Source organism: Lutra lutra, chromosome 3 (genome assembly GCF_902655055.1).
Source record: "Lutra lutra chromosome 3, mLutLut1.2, whole genome shotgun sequence".
Classification (NCBI taxonomy): Eukaryota; Metazoa; Chordata; class Mammalia; order Carnivora; family Mustelidae; genus Lutra; species Lutra lutra.
Window position 1 is genome coordinate 36,112,779 of NC_062280.1, and position 20,009 is coordinate 36,132,787.

General features: G+C 38.6%; 1 protein-coding gene across 5 annotated transcripts in view; it reads left to right on the top strand.

Moving 5' to 3' along the window:
• Window positions 1–18,663: 18,663 nt before the first annotated feature.
• Window positions 18,664–20,009, top strand: part of RHBDD1 (rhomboid domain containing 1) — a 125,257-nt gene continuing 123,911 nt past the window's right edge. For 3 of the 5 annotated variants that reach the window (XM_047721155.1, XM_047721159.1, XM_047721160.1), the window contains exon 1: window positions 18,664–18,790. The gene's annotated coding sequence lies outside the window, so the exon portion shown is untranslated. The other 2 variants (XM_047721156.1, XM_047721157.1) reach the window with 2 other exon arrangements.

Consider the following 20,009-nt stretch of genomic DNA (forward strand, 5'->3'; position numbering starts at 1 on the left):
TGAAGGCACAGATGTAGTTGACATGGAAATTTGTTGGGTATCTACCCAGCATTGTGTTTCTCCATCTTTTACCAAGAACACCCTTATATTCCATGGGTCAATTCACAGAAAGATTATTAGTTGAGATCTCAGATCTGGACTGCCTTGGATCAACTGACACTGCCACTTACCATCACTGTAAATGTTGACAGTTAATTCAATTTCTCTCATGTATCAATAACATGGAAATAAAATAGTATTTCACTGAATCATTATGATGGTTTAAGCAGATAGAGCTTATGAGTGCACAGTAAATATTAGTCATCATCACCACTATTATTGTTGTCCTCAATCACGTGTTTTGAATGGGATTAGTCCCACCACTCCTTGTCTCCACCCAACCGTCAATCCCCACCGCATTGCAGGACAGAGTCTACCACAGAGTGGCAAGGATCACAGAAATCCCGTCCTTAAAGAAGGGGCAACACTTTGTCGGTTTGACACTCTTAACTTACTTTATTTTTCTTAAATATCACCAGACACATTGTATACTTATTTATTCTCAAAAAGTAGAGAATGCATAGTTTGTTCACTGTTGTCTTTAGGTGAGCAATAAAGAAAGGTGGCTGAAGAAAGCATTCCTGCCAGGGGACTATATGAACAACGGTGGAAAAGTCATGAAGAAACATGGGCATTCCATGTGGACTGGAGTAGGGGGAACATGCGGCTGGCCTATAAATGAAATCATGCACGGAAAGTATTTAGCACCCAGTAACCGTCATGATAGCCATGATAAGAAGTGGCAAATACAAAATCTTTGAGAAGAGTGTTCTCTTCATTCGAGAATCATTCAGAACATCTAGTGCCATGTTCTTGTTGTATACTCAACTATAGAACAGAATGCCATCATGTAACCTAAAGGCCCACACAGATGATTGTGAATGCAAATAGAAGAGTTTGGGCTTGTTTCACTCATAAAGAAGAGCACTGGGTATGAGAAACAGGCAAAGTGACGTGAGCAGATCCAGGGAATCGAATAAAATGTGCAGGGGTAGCCTAGTTAGGAGTCCATTTCAACAGACCTAATGAGATAATGCAGTTCAGGGTTAGGTCTGTGATGGTAGAAATGAAGAGGAAGGAACAGATACCGAAAAAATCCAGAGGTGGAGACAATGGGTTTTGAAAACAGATTGGATGTCTGGGATAATTGTGAGAGACGTCAAAGCTGACTGGAATTTTAATCCCCAGTGACTGGGAGGCTGCTGGGACATTTGTTTTTTCCCTCAGAGATGAAAGATTCTATTACTTATAGAAAAGGTAGGAGCCAGAAGTTAGCAGGTTTGCACCAGTTCCCTATACACCCCAAGTCCACCAGGGGAACACAGGAGTTTGAGATGGATACTGCACATAAGGGATGGGGGGCAGGTTGGGACAGGAAAGGATCCCAGGGCCCCAGCCCAGCAAGCAGCCAACAAGCTACCCTCCGGTCCTAGCTGTCCTCCAGAGTGGGCAGTTAGGGTAGTCATGCTGTATGTCCCTTGACCCCGTAGTTGCTTTTGTGACTAGCTCCAGAAACTGCTCAGCATCAGCAATTGGAGAAGCCTGCTGCAGGCTGACCACTTAGAATTTTCTGAGACTTCTTCCTGCCAGTGGTTGATGCCCCTTTCAACACCATTCTACTAAAGTGCATGCATTGGATTACTTGTTAGGTATAACTGGCTTGAATTTTTTTTTTCTTGCCCCAAACTCAACCACATTAATTTTTTCTTCCTATAATCCTTATTCATGAACTCTAATTGTTAGTTATTTTGAGGGCATTGGTTATCTTCATGTAGTTTCCCATCAGTAATTATGTGATGAGTTAATTTCTGTGATGGGCATGGTTGAATTTTTTTTTCTAATTTCTAAAATCACATTTCATCATGAACAATTTCCTAGAATCTGCCTTCTAGAATCCCACTTGTCATCCAGTTTGGGGATTCTCTTTTTCTTCTTTCCTTTTTAATAAATATTTTATTTATTTATTTATTTTGACAGAGAGTGAGGGTATAAGCATCGGGGGAGTGACAGAGGGAGAGGGAGAAGCAGGATCCCCGCTGAGCAGGGAGCCCAATGCAGGGCTCAGTCCCAGGACCCCAGGATCATGACCTGAGCTGAAGGCAGTTGCTTAACCGACTGAGCCACCCAGGCGCCCCAGGGTTCTCTTTTCTAAAATAAATATCCATATAACAGATAATACAGTTACTATATACATTTCATCTAAGCTTTAAAAATGCATTGGATATTTTACTTTTTAATTCCTCTAGGTAACACGGAACTCTTTTGGAAATTTTTATATTGTATTAATCGAAGCTCATCAAGGTCAATTGAGTCCAAGACCATGAACTTTACCTACATAACAGAAAGCAAAAGTACAAATTAGAACTTGCAATGTCTACTCCACTTCATTAACTCTAGTTGAAGTTATTTCCACTAAGCATGTTCCATAGAAGAAAAAGCTTATTTGAAGACTTGTCACTCTATTTGTCCCTCTTTCTATCCCAGGTACTCAACAAATGGAAGCCCGAGTTCTCCATAAGTTCTTCAGAGTATAATTTTCAGGATTCTGGCAACCAAAGGTTAATTTTTATGTCTCTCTACATTATATTCACAGTTTCTTCAGACATTAAAATAAAAGGTCAATCCTTTGGGGTTGAGGGGAATAGAAAATAAAAGTGGCTATTTATAGCATAAGTTCTTTTTATAAATTGCCCCTGCTCTGTGTCTCTAGTTTGTGAGTGGATGCTGATGGCTTATCTATTAGTGTGCAGGTAGGGTGGCCTTTGTCAATGCGTCTGGCTTCAGCTAGGAGGTGAATTCAATAACATTATGCTGACTTGCAGGCTACAAAGCCTCTGCTGAAGGGTCATCACATCTGGTGCATGATTTTATGTCTGTAGCTAACCTTCTTTTCACCTTCTTCCCCACGGACTTCTTAACTTAGTATTTTGAAAGATATTATACAGGGCTATCTTGCTGACTTAGAGGAGGCAGTGACAAATTTAATGTTACTTCACCTCTGTAGGGGTGAATTCAGACCCATCACTGTATCTGGGGCCCTAATAGCGTATTTGAATATTCTGATCTACTGCAAGGCTGGTTGCGTTAACTAGAATAGCATGGAAATGATGGAAAAAGACAAGCTGTGCAAGAAATTATCAGTTTATCTTCTGAAGAAGGTCACCTTGGAGGCCAAAAATTTCTTTTGTCTAACAATGCGTGGAATGGTTTAAGAAGCAGCTTATTTATAGTCTAAGCTAAGTGATGAGTAGTCTCTTAACTGTGCCCCGTACCCGGGCTCTGTTGTCAATAGGGTACGAACACCACAGAGCAAACACGGGTCTAATGATTTTTCCTGATCTCAATGTTTTGAAAAGACAACTTGCATTTTGGTTCATTTTTCACTGAAACAACATAACAATTCACATTTCAATTGTGGTTTTCCCTAGACACACTAAAATGTGTAGTTCATTGAATGTTTCAGTCTATCGGCATTTTCTGCATCTAATGTTTCCAGTGTCTAAAATGGTGTGACTCTAACACTTTCATGATACTATTTTCGTCCTGGGTAAGAGTGCCTAATGAGTAATATAGTCCTATAATATGTTTATTTCCTGAATTTAAGAGCAGGTGAAGTCCAAAGTCGTATTTTTTGGCAATGGGCTCATTTGGTCAATGTCATCTAATAATTTTCTGAGAGCTAAAATTTAGTCAAATTACTGGCTTGCCTAAAATGCCTAGTGGGTTAAAGTAAACGATTGCTTGGTTCATCAGAGATAGTGTGCTTAGTTGACAGTGTTCTAATTAATACATTATAATAGTCAATCAAAAATTACTTACTGGGCACCGATCAGGTATATTACACTGATACTCAGTAGGGAGCCAAGAGGAAATAACCCACTAAGACATTAGCTAAATGAAGACATATACTGAGGAAGCTAATGAGGTAGACATTTGTCATTACGAAGTATCAACCTGTAATATTGGAATTGAATGACCCAAAAGCACAGACATGTTCTGGATCACCCAACCAAGCAGGGATCCAAAGGATCCAAAATTTAATCCTCTTTACATCAGAGCTGTCTCTGCCTGGGAGAATAGAGAGGATAGAGTTGTGCTGGCTGGCAGGAAGTGAACACATGGCCTGCATATTCTCTAAGTGGGGAAACTCCATTAATGGCTGCTCGAATCATCTGGGGACTGAGGTGCTTGCACAAAGTCAGATTTGCAGGAGCCACCTGAGACCTAATTAATGTAAATCCCACATGTGCATTTTAAATAAGCTCTTTAGTTAATTCCAGAGGATGTGGTGTATAGTTCATGTATCAAGAAACACACCGTATGATTTCCTATAGATTGCTAAGCCTACACCATCTTTCCTGTTTGCTTTGGTAAAATATAACTCAAGCGCATTTTTAATGTTATATAAAGGCTAGTAAAGAAATAAAAAGACTCAGAACCATGAGATCACTTTCAGGTATTATTCCTACTACTATTTGCCTTATTCCCTTAAATCAGAGGTGGCAACCTGGTAGCTTGTTCACCAGATGTGGTCCAGGGTGGTTTTGTAAATTGGCCCAAACAGCATTTTTAAAATTAATTGTCAACATTAAACATTAGAAGATGATCCATTAAAATTTGAAATTCTAATTTCTCTTTAAAAATCAAACGATCTGAGCCCCAATTCCCAAATGGCCTCAGTCAGCCAAAATGGAAAAGCAGCTGCCCCTCTAGATGGCCAGTTTGCCATAGTCCCCTGGCTCCAGATCATCTCCCTGACACCATGGCCAAGTGTCAGGTGCCATTTGTCACCGTGATGTGTCAGGTTCTTTCCTCCACCCAGCCCGCTTGACTCTGTATCACCTGCCTACCTCCTCCAGGCACTGGAGTTTGTGACCTCTGTCTGAAGAGTACTTCAAAACCAATTGCTTTTGAGCAGTATTTGATGATGAAGACAGATATTCCACATTCCGACTTGTTCTAGTGCATTCCCCTGGGATGGCCAGGCTCTGCTCCTGGGCAGAATCTGGGCTAATTCATTTAAAGATTGCCCATTAATCAAAAGAAGGTCTAATCTAACTCAAGTCTTTCTAAGAGGCTACACAATTTGCCACATCTAATTGATGTGCATATTTTATTTTGTGAATATTTTTTTACAGCCAAAAGAAAGATACTGCTTATAGGGACTGTTGTTTTATAGGAAACACAGTTGGTTACAATAGTTGACCAAAAAATAAATTAAATAATTTTTAAAACTACTCTTAAAAACTCACCTTAAATCAATCACATGTGGTTAAAAGCCCAAGAATATTCAGTAAGCAACCTGTCTTATATTTTTTCCATAAAAATATAGTTAAAATATGTCCTATTATTTCTCAGTAGGGACTTCAAAATTAAGCAATATGTTGCCTTTCCCCAAGATTAATTATAACCTGGCACTGGAAAAATCAGCCTTTCCTTCATTATTTTTTGTCCCTTAATTATGTGCACTGAAAATGAGTCTCAAGAAAATTCAAGGTAAAAACCTGTTAATAAAATATCAAGTCAAAGTTTAAGTAAGAAAATTACTTAAGCTGTAATTTTTTCCTACAAATCAGGTCCCCCTTGTAGCTGGGGCAAGTGAAGGTTTGTGGATGAACTCATGGTGTTTAGGTGCTCTAGGTGTTTAAGTTTAGGTGCTGAGCCTCTCACTTCTGTCTCTGTGACTTGTACTAGTCATTTTGTTTAGGAACTCTGTGTCTATAAAATGAGAGAATAGTCCTACTTCAGAGACTTATTAGAAGGAGAAATGCAGTTTGATGAGTAAAGTGCATGGCACAGGTTCAATAAATGATTAAATCAGTGATTAAATCAGTGATTTAATCAGTGATTCTTTTTCTATACTGACTAAACAGTATTTCCCCCCAAAAGAAACTAGTCAATCCTTGTTTCAAGTTTTCTCTTAAGGAGCTTTGTTTACTCCACAAAAGGAAAGGCGAATGAATATATTATCTATGATACAGCATTGTTCAGGCTAAGAGCTAGTCATTATCACCAAGGCTTGTGCTGATTTGTCCGTTTCTCACAGGCATATTCGAAAGAAGTCCACAGAGAAGTAAATATATGTTTTAAAATTAATTTTTAATTTTTGAAAGTTAGATCAGAAAAGCTATTAACACAGACGGGAAAAGGAGTTGCTGGAAAGTTAGCTGTTGTTCCAAAGAACAGTGTTGAAGAAATGGGACCTGTTAACTTGTCCAGAAAGGTGGGCACCCAGCACCCCCAGCCTCAATCAGAACTCTTCTGCTCTTCATCTAGGCTTTTCCTCCTCAAAGCAGAAAACTGAATATGAATTATGCCGCAGTTAATATTTTTTTGAACCCTTAACTATGTGCCAGTCACTGAGCTGTAAATTTCACATGCCTTATTTCTGTCAGCCCTGGAAGGAAGTTTTGCCCCAAGTAAGAGGTTGGTCAGATCACTGAGGCCCTTGCCTAGGGCTGGGACTGAAGTCTGGTTTGTCTGAATTCAAGCTACTTATGAATGCAATAATGATAACTAGTGTTTTCTGTATTTTTTAAAGGCAGTGAAAGAATTTTTGATATATTTTCCTGTTACATTAAAAATAATCAGTTTATTCTTTGAGTTGGTTTGCAGTTGTTGACTTTGTTTATATATTTTTATTTTTTGTTCCCCTATGACTTACAGGCTCTCAATAGATACAAATATTTTAAATTTATGTTGCTTTATTTTTCGAGTTATACATTATTCTGTAACTTAGATTTCTTAGTCCAGCGCTTTAACTGCCTCTCATCAAAACACAAGAGATATATATTAAGTAATTGAGAGTTGTACTAAGTATATTGAATGCTTCTTGGTTCTATTTTCTTCATTCTAAAATATAGCAAAACTGTATGTTTTATTTCTTTTACTTTACTATCAAAGCTTTAGTTAAACTCGTGTAAATTTTAGAATTTGAAAATTATGGTGGTTTTTTTCATCTACATCTTAAAACTTTCCTTTGGCTCAGCAGCTTTTACTTTTAGTCACATTTTTTAAAAAAAGATTTTGTTTATTTATTTGACAGACAGAGATCACAAGTAGGCAGAGAGGCAGGCAGAGAGAGAGGAGGAAGCAGGCTCCCTGCTAAGCAGAAAGCCCGTTGCAGGGCTCGATCCCAGGAACCTGGGATCATGAGCTGAGCTGAAGGCAGAGGCTTAACCCACTGAGCCACCCAGATGCCCCGCTTTTAGTCACATTTTATATATTTTGGCTTCTCTGACTTTTTTTTTTTTTGCATGCTATTTATTTTTTCCTTCTTCTACATCTTAGAATCTTAAAATACTTAAGCTGAAAGAGAACTTAGAAATAACTTCATTTGATTTGCTCCTCTTACAGTGGAGAAAATGAAGATTCTGAGGGTCTGAACAGCTAACTCAAGACCCCAAAGCAGAAAATCATATTCTGTGCCCTTTCCAATTTTCAATACTTTCTTGCTCATTCTAAGTCAGAAACATTAGAAATAAAAACCTGGGGGTACTTGGATGGCTAGTTGGTTGACTGTCTGACTCTTGGTTTCTGTTCAGGTCATGACCTCAGGGTCATGAGATGGGAGCTGCACATCAGGCTGCACGCTCAGTGTGGAGTCTGCTTAAGGCTCTCTCTCTCTCGCTCTCCCCTCGGCCCCCCCCCCCATCCTCAAATAAATGAATAAATCTTGAAAAAATTTTAAAAAAGAAACAAAATACTCTATCAGGCCTTCAAATAGACTTAAAGGTCTACCACAGCCTGTTAGGACTCATCCCCACCCCATCCTTGATATCTTGTTCCTTATGGATTATATTACAGTCATTCAAACAATTAATTTTAAGGTTCTGGGCTATTAGTCAAATGAATTAAATTTTGTTGGACTGTTTGTTCTTTTGTGCACATGCAGAAAGAAGCATTTACGAGTCATGTTGCAGTTCAGCCCAAAAGGTCAATTTGCATTTTATTTATTTTTTTTAAATCCAGGTTGTGTTCTACGTAATACTTAAATGTATGGTCTAGAATGGAATGGATGTCAACACTTCTTCACAACTAGGCCTCATGGCAGTTGGATGTTTGCAATGTAAAATGAATAGAATAGTGTGCTAGACTGACCCTGGAAGTTTAAGATTAATAACCTTTTTCTTAGAAAGCAAATCTTGTTCTAGGAAATGCATACAGAAGCAAAGGAGGATCTTGTCTGCAATTTACATTAAAACAATTGAGAAAAATTGTGTGTGCACATATATTAATATACTAAATTAATTTATATATAAAGACAGAGAGAAGAGAGAAACAAATGTTAACACTTAGGACATTTTGTGAATATACAGAAATTCTCCATACTATTTTTCCAACTTTTCTGTAAAGTTTGCAATTATTTCAAAATAAATTAAAAAATAATTGGCAGCATAAAACCTTGTATGATCTGACATCCACTTAAAGACTGGCATGCTTATAATTTAAGAAAAACAAACAATTACCTATAAAGAAACCTTTCCTGCTTACATACAGTTAATGTTCTCAGACAAATGACAGTCTTTACTTACATGGCTAGTGCTCAAAAACACATATCCCCAGGGAAGAAATGCTTTGATTGGAAATCAGTTGTGTTAAATTAAAACACAAAAAGATAAATCTAAATGATGTGAAGTAGAGCTCTCTGTCATTATAGGTGATACTGAGAATTCCTCCCACCCCATGCTCTGCCCCATGGTTTCTATTTTTCCTGGCCTATTGTAATAAATGGGGTAGAACCTTAGCAATAATTTTTTAAGTTTTTCAACCATGTCTTTGGTCTACCTGATATCCCTCTGAGTATAGCTCCTCCCCCAGGCAATGCCTAGGACTCCATGCACGGGGGGACAGGTTGACCTACCAACTTTTCACTGACATTCATTCTCTTCTAAGTGCTCCCTCAACAGTGCTCCATTTTCAACATGTTATGTTTGAGTGTGGTTGGAAAGGCCTTTTCAAAGTGATTTTCATTATTAGTAAGCAGTGGCAGAGGTACAGCTATGTATGTGTACGTGGGTGTGGGCAAGCTTGTATATGTCCAGGGTAAGTCCTAAAATGACTTGGGCTACAGGCCAACAGGAAGTTGGCCTAAATACCTGAGTCATCTACTACTGCTATGATCATAGCCTCATTTTCTGTATTTTGATGCGAATTCCTTTTTGGACATTTTTTTTTTTCCCTAGCAAGAAAATTAACGGCTCTTCCTTTTCTAAGAATTTGTTATCTATATTAGTTTTTCATAAAGCACATGTTCAGTATTCATGATACATTCTGCCAGATTTGAGGAGATGTGGTTTAGGGGGTCTCCTGTGAGGTCCCAGATGGCATGTAGTAGAAAATATGATTTGGCAGATTGGAGTCAAACCGTTCATTGCTGTCATGGAAGCATCAGAATTTTAGCTGATATAAAAATAAAAGGGGCATTTGCGATGTAAAAGAAAAATACTGTCAAAAATAATTATTAAAATAAATCATTTAGGATTTATTATTTGAAAGAAACAGGAACTTTCAAACAATATTCTCCTATTATTTTGTAAACATAAAAATATTGAGACATGAGACACCTGGGTGGCTCAGTTGGTTAAGCGGCTGCCTTCAGCTCAGATCATGATCCCAGAGTCCTGGGATCAAGTCCCACATCGGGCTCCTTGCTCGGCAGGGAGCCTGCTTCTCCCTCTGCCTCTGCCTGCCACTCTATCTGCCTATGCTCACTCTCGCTCTCTCTCTCTGACAAATAAATAAATAAAATCTTAAAAAAAAATTGAGATCTGTAAGCCCAATTTAATTTTTAGATAATAATCATAATGAATGAAAACAAGATTAAGGAAGATTCATCCAAAACAATAGAAAAACTACTTTTCAAAGTAGAAAAATATGGGAAATTGAAAGAAAAACAATCATTCAAAATAATTCTGAAATGGATAGTGAATGGTTGTTATTTCCATTTTTAATAGTTTGGATAATTAATAAAACAATGAAAACTTTTAAGCATGTATACGAATAAAAATAAAATTACCTCTTACATAGATGATTTTGCATCTAGTGACACAGAGTACTGGATATTTAATATTTAGAAGTAGAAATAATAGAAAGTTTGAGCTATTATTCCCTCTACCCATTAGATATATGAGACTTGATAAATTACCTAACTCTCTGACCCTCTGTTTCCTCGTTTTTATTTTATTATTATTTTTTAAGATTTTTATTCATTCATTTGACAGACAGAGATCACAAGTAGGCAGAGAAGCAGGCAGAGAGAGAGAGGAAGGGAAGCAGGCTCCCTGCTGAGCAGAGAGCCCAAGGCGGGACTTGATCCCAGGACCCTGGGATCATGACCTGAGCTGAAGGCAGAGGCTTAACCTGCTGAGCCACCCAGGTGCCGCTATTATTTTTATTGTTTTAAGTTTTATTTACTTATTTTAGAGGAAGAGAGAGAGCGTGCACCATTGGGGAGAAAGGCTGGGGAAGAGGGAGAGAATCTCAAGCAGATTCCCCACTGAGTGTGGAACCTCACATGGTGTTGACCTCAGAGCCCTGAGATCATGACCTGACCTGAAACCAAGAATGGGACATTCAACCTACTGAGCCACCTAGGCACTCCTCTTCATTTTTAAAAGAGAGGTGAGGTGCCTGGCACATGGCAGACACTCAACAAAGCTAATAGTAGTTATGACAGTGAATATGCTTTGTGTATTTGTGTAACAGGAATTTTGATAAGACCTCAAAATGCACTAACTTACATAACAAGTGGAGGTCATAGTGTAGATAAAAGTGAGATTTTGTACGATGTTAGAGGATTAATAAAACAATTTTACAGTTTCCCAAAATAACACTGAGTTGTAAAAAATAAAATCTGTATCTGAAAGTCTTAGCAGGAGTAGGTCAAGCATTGAGTTAAAGTTCAGAGTATCTTTTTTTTTTTTAATTTATTTATTAGAGAGAGAAAGAGGGAGAGTGGGGAGGAATGAGCTGAGAGGAAAGGGACAAGCAGACTCCATGCTGTTGCTGGGCTGGACATGGGGCTCAATCCCACGACTCAGAGATCATGATTTCAGCCAAAACCAGAGTCCAATGCTCAACTACTCAACCAACAGAGCCACCCAGGTGCCCCAAAGTTCAGGGTATCTTGAAATAGTCATGCTAAAGGAGCTTTAAAAAGTACTCAGCCACCAGCTCTTCCACTGAAGCACTATCATTCCTGGTGCTGAGATGATGATGGTCTCCAACCATTTCCAGATCTCCTAGGAATCCAAGTCCCAAGACAGAACCTTTAACTAACAGATTCCATGTTATATTCCTGTCCTCTGGTGGTTACTGGAGTAGGGACAAGCAAATTTATGTTTATTTATCTTCTACGGAGGGAGGGTATTACTTCTTAGACAAAAATTTAGACAATACATGAGGAGGGAATGATGTTTTATTGGTTTAATGCCCTAATATAAGAAATAAAATAGTCTGTTTATGGTATGATTGGAAATCAGGAAGTGGCTGATCTAGGAGCAGGAGTTTAAGCATTAAATTGTAAGTTTTAAAATACCTGCAGAGTAACATGAATTATTTTAGTGTTATCACAGCTCTTCTCAGTTATAGTAGACTGAGAGTTGATTAGTGAAAATTTATATGTAATTATAATAATATCCATAATAATGTCAGGATAATTAACCATCACAGGTCTACTGCAAGTCCACAGTTATTTGTGGTTTTATTATCCCTTACTACCACCAGAATTTTCTCATTGGCTTTAGAATAAACTCAATCATGATCCTTAATTCTACATTCTTCCTTTAAGCCAATAAAAAACAATTTGAAGTCTAAAGCATGTGTTTCCATATAAAGACTCAAAGACAAGATCGTTATAAGAATTTCTAAAACAGGTTAATTACATATTTATTATTAATAGTGTTTTTTCAAGTAAGATTTAATATTCTCTATCTTACATCCATATTCTATAACTAACCTTTCCTGTTATTCTCCTAAATTCTCCATTCCGTTTAGTTCAGTATCTATGCTGTAATGCTCATACACCAAGAATATTGGGCATCATGGCATACCCTTTTCATCTATTACTACTCATGAAAATAATACCCTGGTTCAAATAATACATAAAGCATAAATCACCCTAGCGATTTCTCACAAATTGTTCTTACATTATTGTGTTCTTTTTGGCCTAGAATGCTCCATTCCATTCATGCTCATGGGTCTAATCCTACTTCTGTATCAATGATACTATTCAAATGTCCACTCCACAAAACACTCCCTCATCTCTCTAGCTCCTATTAATTCTCTTCCTCTGAAGTCCCAAATTAATTGAATGAAACATTAATAAGAACAGTTAGTTCTTGGGGGCACCTGAGTAGGTCAGTTGGTTAAGCATCTACCTTTGGCTCAGGTCATGATCTCAAGGTCCTGGGATTAAGTTCCACGTTGGGCTCCCTGCTTGGTGGGGAGTCTGCTTCTCCCTCTGCCCCTCCTTGCGCTCATTCTCTCTCTCTCAAATAAAATTATACAATCTAAAAACAAAACATAAGAGTTAGCTCTTTCTATCTGACTTCACTGAAATTTATGTAGATCCCTTGGCTCCTTTTTAGGACTAGACATTCCTAGAGTATGGCATCCATATCTGATTGGTATCTCCTGACTCAAAAATAATGCCGTGAACATGTCATGTGGATGGGTAGGCCCTGTGTAGTTTGCCATGCTCACTCTTTACTAAGACTTGTGGATGACTAGCCACACATGTCCACAGACTGGTTATCTTTTCTCTTTAAACAGCTTTGTTGAGATGGAATTTACATACCATAAAATTCATCATGTGCGTATAGTGTCCCTATGTAATTTTTAATACATTTGTAGAATTGGGAAACCATTTTCACAATCCAGTCCTAGAACATTTCCTTCATCCCCCACAGTTCCCTCCTGTCCATTTAGTTAACCTGACATATATGTCCAGTCCCAAGCAACCACACTGATCTTTTCACGTCTGTATAGATTTTGCATTTTCTGGGAATTTCATATGAATGGAATTTTACAATATATACTCTTTAGGGTCTGCTTTCTCTCAATTAGTAAACTGTTTCAGAGGTTCATCCACATTGTAAGATGAATCAGTAGTTTGTATCTTTTTTATTGCTTTATTCAATCAACAGTTGATTAGCATTTGGATTGTTTGCAGGTTATGGCTATTATGAATAATAGCACCGTGAAATGTGCATTCAAGTCTTTTGTGGACATATGTTTCATTTCTCTTTGGTAGATTCTTAACAGTGGAATTGCTGGGTTGTACCATAAGTATATGTTTAACTTGTAAAAATATACCTATTTTCCAAAGTGGCCACACCATTTTACATTTCCACCAGCTATGAACAACAGTTTCAGTTCTGCACATAGTTACCTGTCTTCTTTATTATAGTCATTCCAGAGGCTTTGCAATAGTTTTAACTGGCCTATTCCTAATGACGTTGGGAATATTTTAATGGTTGTTACTCTTATATCCTCTTTGGTGAAGGATCAATTAAAATCTTTTGCTCATTTTTTAACTGAATAATTTATCTTCCTGTTAAGTTAGAAAAATAAATGACCAGATACAAATCCTTATCAGAAATAAAACATTTTCTTCTAATCTGCAGCTTAATTTTCATTTTCTTCCTTTTTTTAAAAAAAGATTTTATTTATTTATTTGACAGAGAGAGAGATCAAAAGTAGGCAGAGCAGCAGGTAGAGAGAGAGGGGGAAGCAGGCTTCTTGCTGAGCAGAGAGCTCGATGTGGGGCTCAATCCCAGGACCCTGAGACCATGATCTGAGCTGAAGGCAGAGGCTTAACCCACTGAGCCACCCAGGGGCTCCTGGTTTTCATTTTCTTAATGATGTCTTTTCAAAAAAAATTTTTTTTTTAATTTTTGAGGCTATCTAGTTTATCAATCGTTTTCTTTTGCAGGCTGGGTTTTTGGTGTCATAGATTAGAAGTATTTGCCTAACCAAAAAGCACAGAGACTTTTCACTTATGTTGTGTATTGCATCATTTCTAACTTATGTATTTGATTGAATTCACCAGTGAATCCATCTGGGCTTTTCTTTGTGGAGAGATTTGATTTTTAGATTTTATTTTAAGTAATTTCTATACCCAATGTGGGGGCTCAAACTTATAATCCCAAGATCAAGAGTTACATGCTTTTATGACTGAGCTAGCTGGGTGATCCTGTAGAAAGATTTTAAGGTGCAGCTGACCTTGAACAACATGGGGGTTAGTAGCACATCAAGCTCCTGCACAATTAAAATCCATAACTTTTGACTTCCCCGAAACTACTAAGAGTCTGGTGTTGACCAGAAGACTTACCAAAAACATAAACAGTGATTAATACATATTTTGTATATGTATTGCATACTATATTCTTGCTATAAAGCTAGAGGAAAATATTAAGAAAATAATAAGAAAAATTTATAGTACTATATTTATTAAAAAATATCTGTATATAAGTGGATCCACAGAGTTCAATCCCATGTTGTCCAAGTTCCACCTATGTTAATTTTACTTGTTGTAGATCTGTTATGGGTTGAATTGCATCACCCAAAAAGATATGTTGAAGTCCTAACCCATAATACCTCAGAATGTATTCTTATTTGGGAATGAGGTCATTGCAGATGTAATTAGTCAAGATGAGGTCATACTGGAGTAGGATGGGCTTTTAATCCTCTATTACTAGTGTCCTAATAAGAAGAGGAAACTGAAGGGAGAAGGCTATGTGGTGATAGAGGTGGAGATTGATGTGATGCTGCTGCAAGCCAAGGAGTGTTATGGACTGCTGGTAAACCACCAGAAGGCAGAGAGTCAAAGACAGATTCTTTCCTATGGGTTTCAGGGTGAGCAAGGTGGTGCTGACACCTCCATCTTGGACTTCAAGCTTCCAGAAGTGTGAGACATAAATGTCTGTAGTTTAAGCCACCCAGTTTGTGGTCCTTTGTTATGGTAGCCCTAGGACATGAATGCAAACTCCAGGTTTTTTGTCTTCTTGATTCAGTTTTGACAGTTTTGTATCTTTGTAGGCATTTGCCCAACTCAACTATATTGTCCAATTTGTTGGCATAGCTATCTCTTTTACTTTTGGTAGGGTGGGGAGTGATATACTACTTTCATTCCTAATATTGGTAATTTGTGTCTTCTCTCCTTTGGAGGGGGGGGGCAGCCAAATAAAGTTTTGTCAATTTTACCAATCTTTTCAAAGGGCCAACTTTTATTTTCATCGATTTTCTCTATTTTTCTTTTCTGTTTCACTGGTTTCTAATATGATCATTATTCCCACCCATTTGCTTGCTATGGGTTTAAGCTGCTCTTATTTTTCTAGTTCTTAAGGTGGGTGCCTAGATTATTACAATCCTTCCTTTCTATATGTGTTTAAATTCCTATACCCTTTAGATAACTGTTTTGGCTGCATCTCCCAAATTTCAATATGTTTTCATTTTCATTCAGTTCAAAATATTTCCTGATTTCCTTTGTGACTTTTTTGGCTCTTGAGTTAATTTAATTTCCAAATATTTAGAGATTTTCTCTATTTTTTTCTATTGTCTATTCCTAATCTAATTCCATTGTAACCATAGAACACGATTCCATTATAGAAAGTGATCCCAGTCCTCTTAAATTTATTGACTTGTTTTATGACCTAGCATATTGATTATTCTGCAGAATACACTTTAAAAGAATGTAAATCCTGTTATCATTAAGTTCAGTGGTTTATACACATCGGGTTGGTACTATTGTTCAAGGCTTCTGTATCCTTAGTGGTTTTCTTTCTAGGTGCTTTACGCATTGAGAATAGGATATTGAAATATCAAACTATCATTATGTCTATTTTTCCATTCAAGTCTCAGTTTTTGCTTCATGTATTTAACGTTCTGTTGATGGGCACATGTACATTTCTAATTGTTTTATCTTCTTGATGTATTGACTCTGTATGAAATGTGTCTCTACAAGTATTTGTCTTAAAGTCTATTTTGTTTGATATCAGTAAAGCCACTGCAAATTTCTTTTTTTTTCTTTAAAGATTTTATTTATTTGTCAGAGAGAGAGGGAGAGAGAGCGAGCACAGGCGGACAGAATGGCAGGCAGAGGCAGAGGGAGAAGCAGGCTCCACGCCAAGCAAGGAGCCCGATGTGGGACTCGATCCCAGGACGCTGGGATCATGACCTGAGCCGAAGGCAGCTGCTTAACCAACTGAGCCACCCAGGCGTCCCGTAAATTTCTTAAGATTACTGTTTTCATGGTCTATCACTATTAAATATTGTTGTTGGTCTTATCATTATAATACATGATGTAATTTTCTACTTATTTTTATGATTCTTAAATTGTTCTTGAATTATCTAATTTGTAAGCTTTTTCATAACAAGAAAGCTATAAATTCTTTGATAAGTTTTGTACATCTTTTGGTACAGTGCTGGCTATAATAATAAATGATCCATCAAAAGCAACTGGATACCAAAACAAGCTCTTCTTGAAAAAAAATTATCCAGGAGTGTTATTCGCTCATGGTGTTGTTGCTAGATGTCCTCTCTCCTTCAGGCCAGGTTTTGAAAGCTGAAAATGACTGATCTGCCTTCCTGCCAGTTCCAGTCCTAGATTTATGAACTGTATAAAGGTTCTTATCACAACTGTTTTATTTGCATGCAAGGACCACATTTTAGGAACATTCATTTACATCAAATGGCTTAGTCCCAGGTATTGTTGCTCTCTTACAAATCTTTGATAAAATTAGAAAATTGTTCAGATCATTAGATGGGTCTTGAATATTATACACAATGAGCATAATGCTGCTTTTTCTCATGATTAAGATAATGAATACTTTGAGTGTTTAGGAATCATCATTTTACAAAGTAATGAAACAATTGCATAAATTTAATATTAAAGGTCTTCTGGCACTGATTCTTAGTTATTTGTTCTATCATTTGCTATTAAAGCCCTGCCTCAGTGAAAGGATGTGGGACTGCCTCATGTTAATGTTTAAGATGTACAATTATCTAACTGATGTTTGCCAATTTAAACAGGACTTGAGTATACAACATGCTGATTTCAACAGGAATTAAAATAAGGTTCGGGTCTGCTCAATGAATCATGTAGAACAAAAAAAGTTCATTTTTAAAAAGGTAGACTTGTTCCATCCTCTTAAATGTCTATGAATTTTTTCACAGGTAATTTTTGAAATGGAATCTAATTGCCAAAGTATATTCTTAACCTTTATATATGACATTTTTGAGATTACTGTATTAAGACTTCTTGACTTGTGCCTCCCTTAAAATCACTTCTGTATTTGATGGATTAAGATAAGAACAAGAAAAATGAGGCAATTATAGAAAGGTGCGAGCAGCATGAAATAATAGAAAACAGGATTAGTATTAATTGAATTGATGCATATGGTCATGGATCAGAAGGATAAATGGAGACCTCTTCTTTCTTCTAGAAAAGTATATAAAATACTTCTATAGGCAATTCATCTACACCCCAATCCCCTTCAGTTGATTTTGTAGGAATGTAGTTTCTCATTGTCTGCCAAGATTTCTCATCAGCATATTCTGAGAAGAAAGGGATAGGCTCAAAGAATATATACTTGCAATTTCCTAAAAATCTTTCCTGTCACTTGAAAATCTGTCATATTCCCCAGTATATGAGCCAAATTTTCATCTAAATTTCAAACTCCAAAATGAACATTTCTATGAAGAGCCCTTACAATAAACAATAACAAAAGACAATCAAAACTCTTCTGGTTTAGGCAGTTTTTCGGTAGCCTCGCTCAACACAGCTGCCAAGACTTCCAATAAATACAAAACAGCATACCACCACCTGCATTTGGAGTTCTCGAGAAATGCATGTCTTCTCCCTAGTTACTAGAAAATTCCATATCAACCAGTAGGACAGCTTCTTCATATTGCAGGAAATAAAAGCATCACTGCATTTAACTTAACCTGACTCCCTACGACTGAACATAAAACTTGTTCCACAATATTAGCAGAACCTCTATTAAAATAGCATCAAAGGATACTTCCACTGAAATACTCGACACCGAAGCCTTTAAATGGGCCAACAGACTAATAAACGCCAGCTCCAACCTAAGCTTTGGGGAGTGAGCAGCTTGCTTGGGTGGCTGACTTTCTAAACGTGGGCTCCACTCTCGCGCTGTCTGCTGCTAACCCACGAAGGTGGGAGTTTCTGTGTCCCCCCACAGTAATTCACAACCAGTGTCCGACTCCTCCACGCAGCAGCAGGACCCTGACGGCAGGGGTGGGCCAGTTCCTCATCAGCCACAGGGGCCCACTAGCCGCTTGTCGCCAAGTCCGGTCCCTCGAAAGCAGGTCGCTGCTTTGCTTCATGTGTGAGTAGGCGACCACCAGTCATTTATGGCAGGAAGGAATTTTATTCGTGTCACTCGGAGCCGGCGGTTTGAGCCGGTGCTCTGTGATGAACCTTCTCCCGCGAAACCCTCGTAACCTGCCCGGGGAAACCGCCGCGGCACGCGGTGTGCACGCCCACCCCGCGGGGCCAAAAGGGCGCGGGAGCGCCACTGAGCATGCGCGGCGGGAGGCTGGCCCTCTCACTTTACTTACCCCTCCCACCCCCGCTGCAGGAGCCGCGTCGCGAGGTCGCCCATGCTCTCTTCTCCCCGCCCCGCAGGCCCCGGGGACGGGGAGCATTCGGTATCTGGCGTCCGTGCGTGATGACGCACATGCGCGCGAAGACGTGGGGACGCAGGCGGGGGCCGTAGAGAGCGTGAGTTTCTGAGTCTGTTTGGCCCCACTCGCGTCGTCGGCTCTGCCAGGTGCCTCTCGCTCTTTTTCCAGGGCCGCGGCGCCGGGCGGTGAGGGGGTGCGGGGCGCCAGTCGGCACTTCCCATGAGCCGGGCCAGGGGCCGGGTTTGTGGCGCGCTTCCGCATCCTGGGCACTCTGATCAAGTCTGGGAGCCGGGTGGGTGCTTCGCGCAGCGAGTCGACCAGGGGTCGCATCGTCTGCACCCCGGTCTCTTCTTGGGGCCAACCGCGCCGGGAACGACGTGCTCAGAGATGGGGTTGGCTCTGTGAGCGTTTTAAAAAGATTCCTTCTGAAGGCAGGAAGTTGAAAGTGAAGTTGCATCAGCAACAACTTGCAGTTTCGGGTGTTGGAAGAGTAGCTTTTTTTCTCCAACTGTGTGTGTGGCAAACACAATCCTAACCTAAATAGTGGTATTTCTCTTAGTAGGGGGTAGGAAATCCGCCTGTGAATTTAACCCTTTTTCTAGTCACACCTTGAAAGCCTGACCAAAAATGGATCACAAGCTTCATTTTTCCAAACTGCCCATAACTTTTGAAGACTCAGGATTGCTATTAGAAGGAATTACTGCAGTGTCATGATTTGGTTACCGAGTTGTGTAGATATTTTTTGCAGGACGCTCAGTGACAGCTGAATCTTGCTGCTTTTAGTGCTTTGCAGTTGCTTCTTAAAAGTCTAATGTCTCACATTTATGTCCTTTTTTTTTCTTTTGTTAATTCCAGTAAACTATTAAAGACTTCTAATTTACTGCTCACATGGCAGCTTGGGGAAGCAAGTAATTTTACAAAGAAGAATAGTAATACACTCCTAATTGTCCCAGAACTACTAGCATCAGCATCACCTGGGAACTTGTTGGGATGGAAATTTGGGAATCTTATCCTAGACTTACTGAATCAGAAATCTGTTTTAACAAGACTTGGAGTAATCCAATGCATGTGGGTTCTAATATGAATTATTGCTGTCGTGATAAAGAGGAGAAGTAACAGAATGGAATGTGAAACCAGGTGAACCCTTTCCTAGGTGTAAGACCTTGGGACAATTTACTTAAAGCCTTCAAAGGCCTGTAAATATGCACTGTGAAAATGCAGGCAAAGTAAGTTTAACAGTAACACACATAAAACACTTAGAGAGGAGATGTTACTTAATAGCTTGTTAGAACTGCATTAAATTAACTACTTGGATT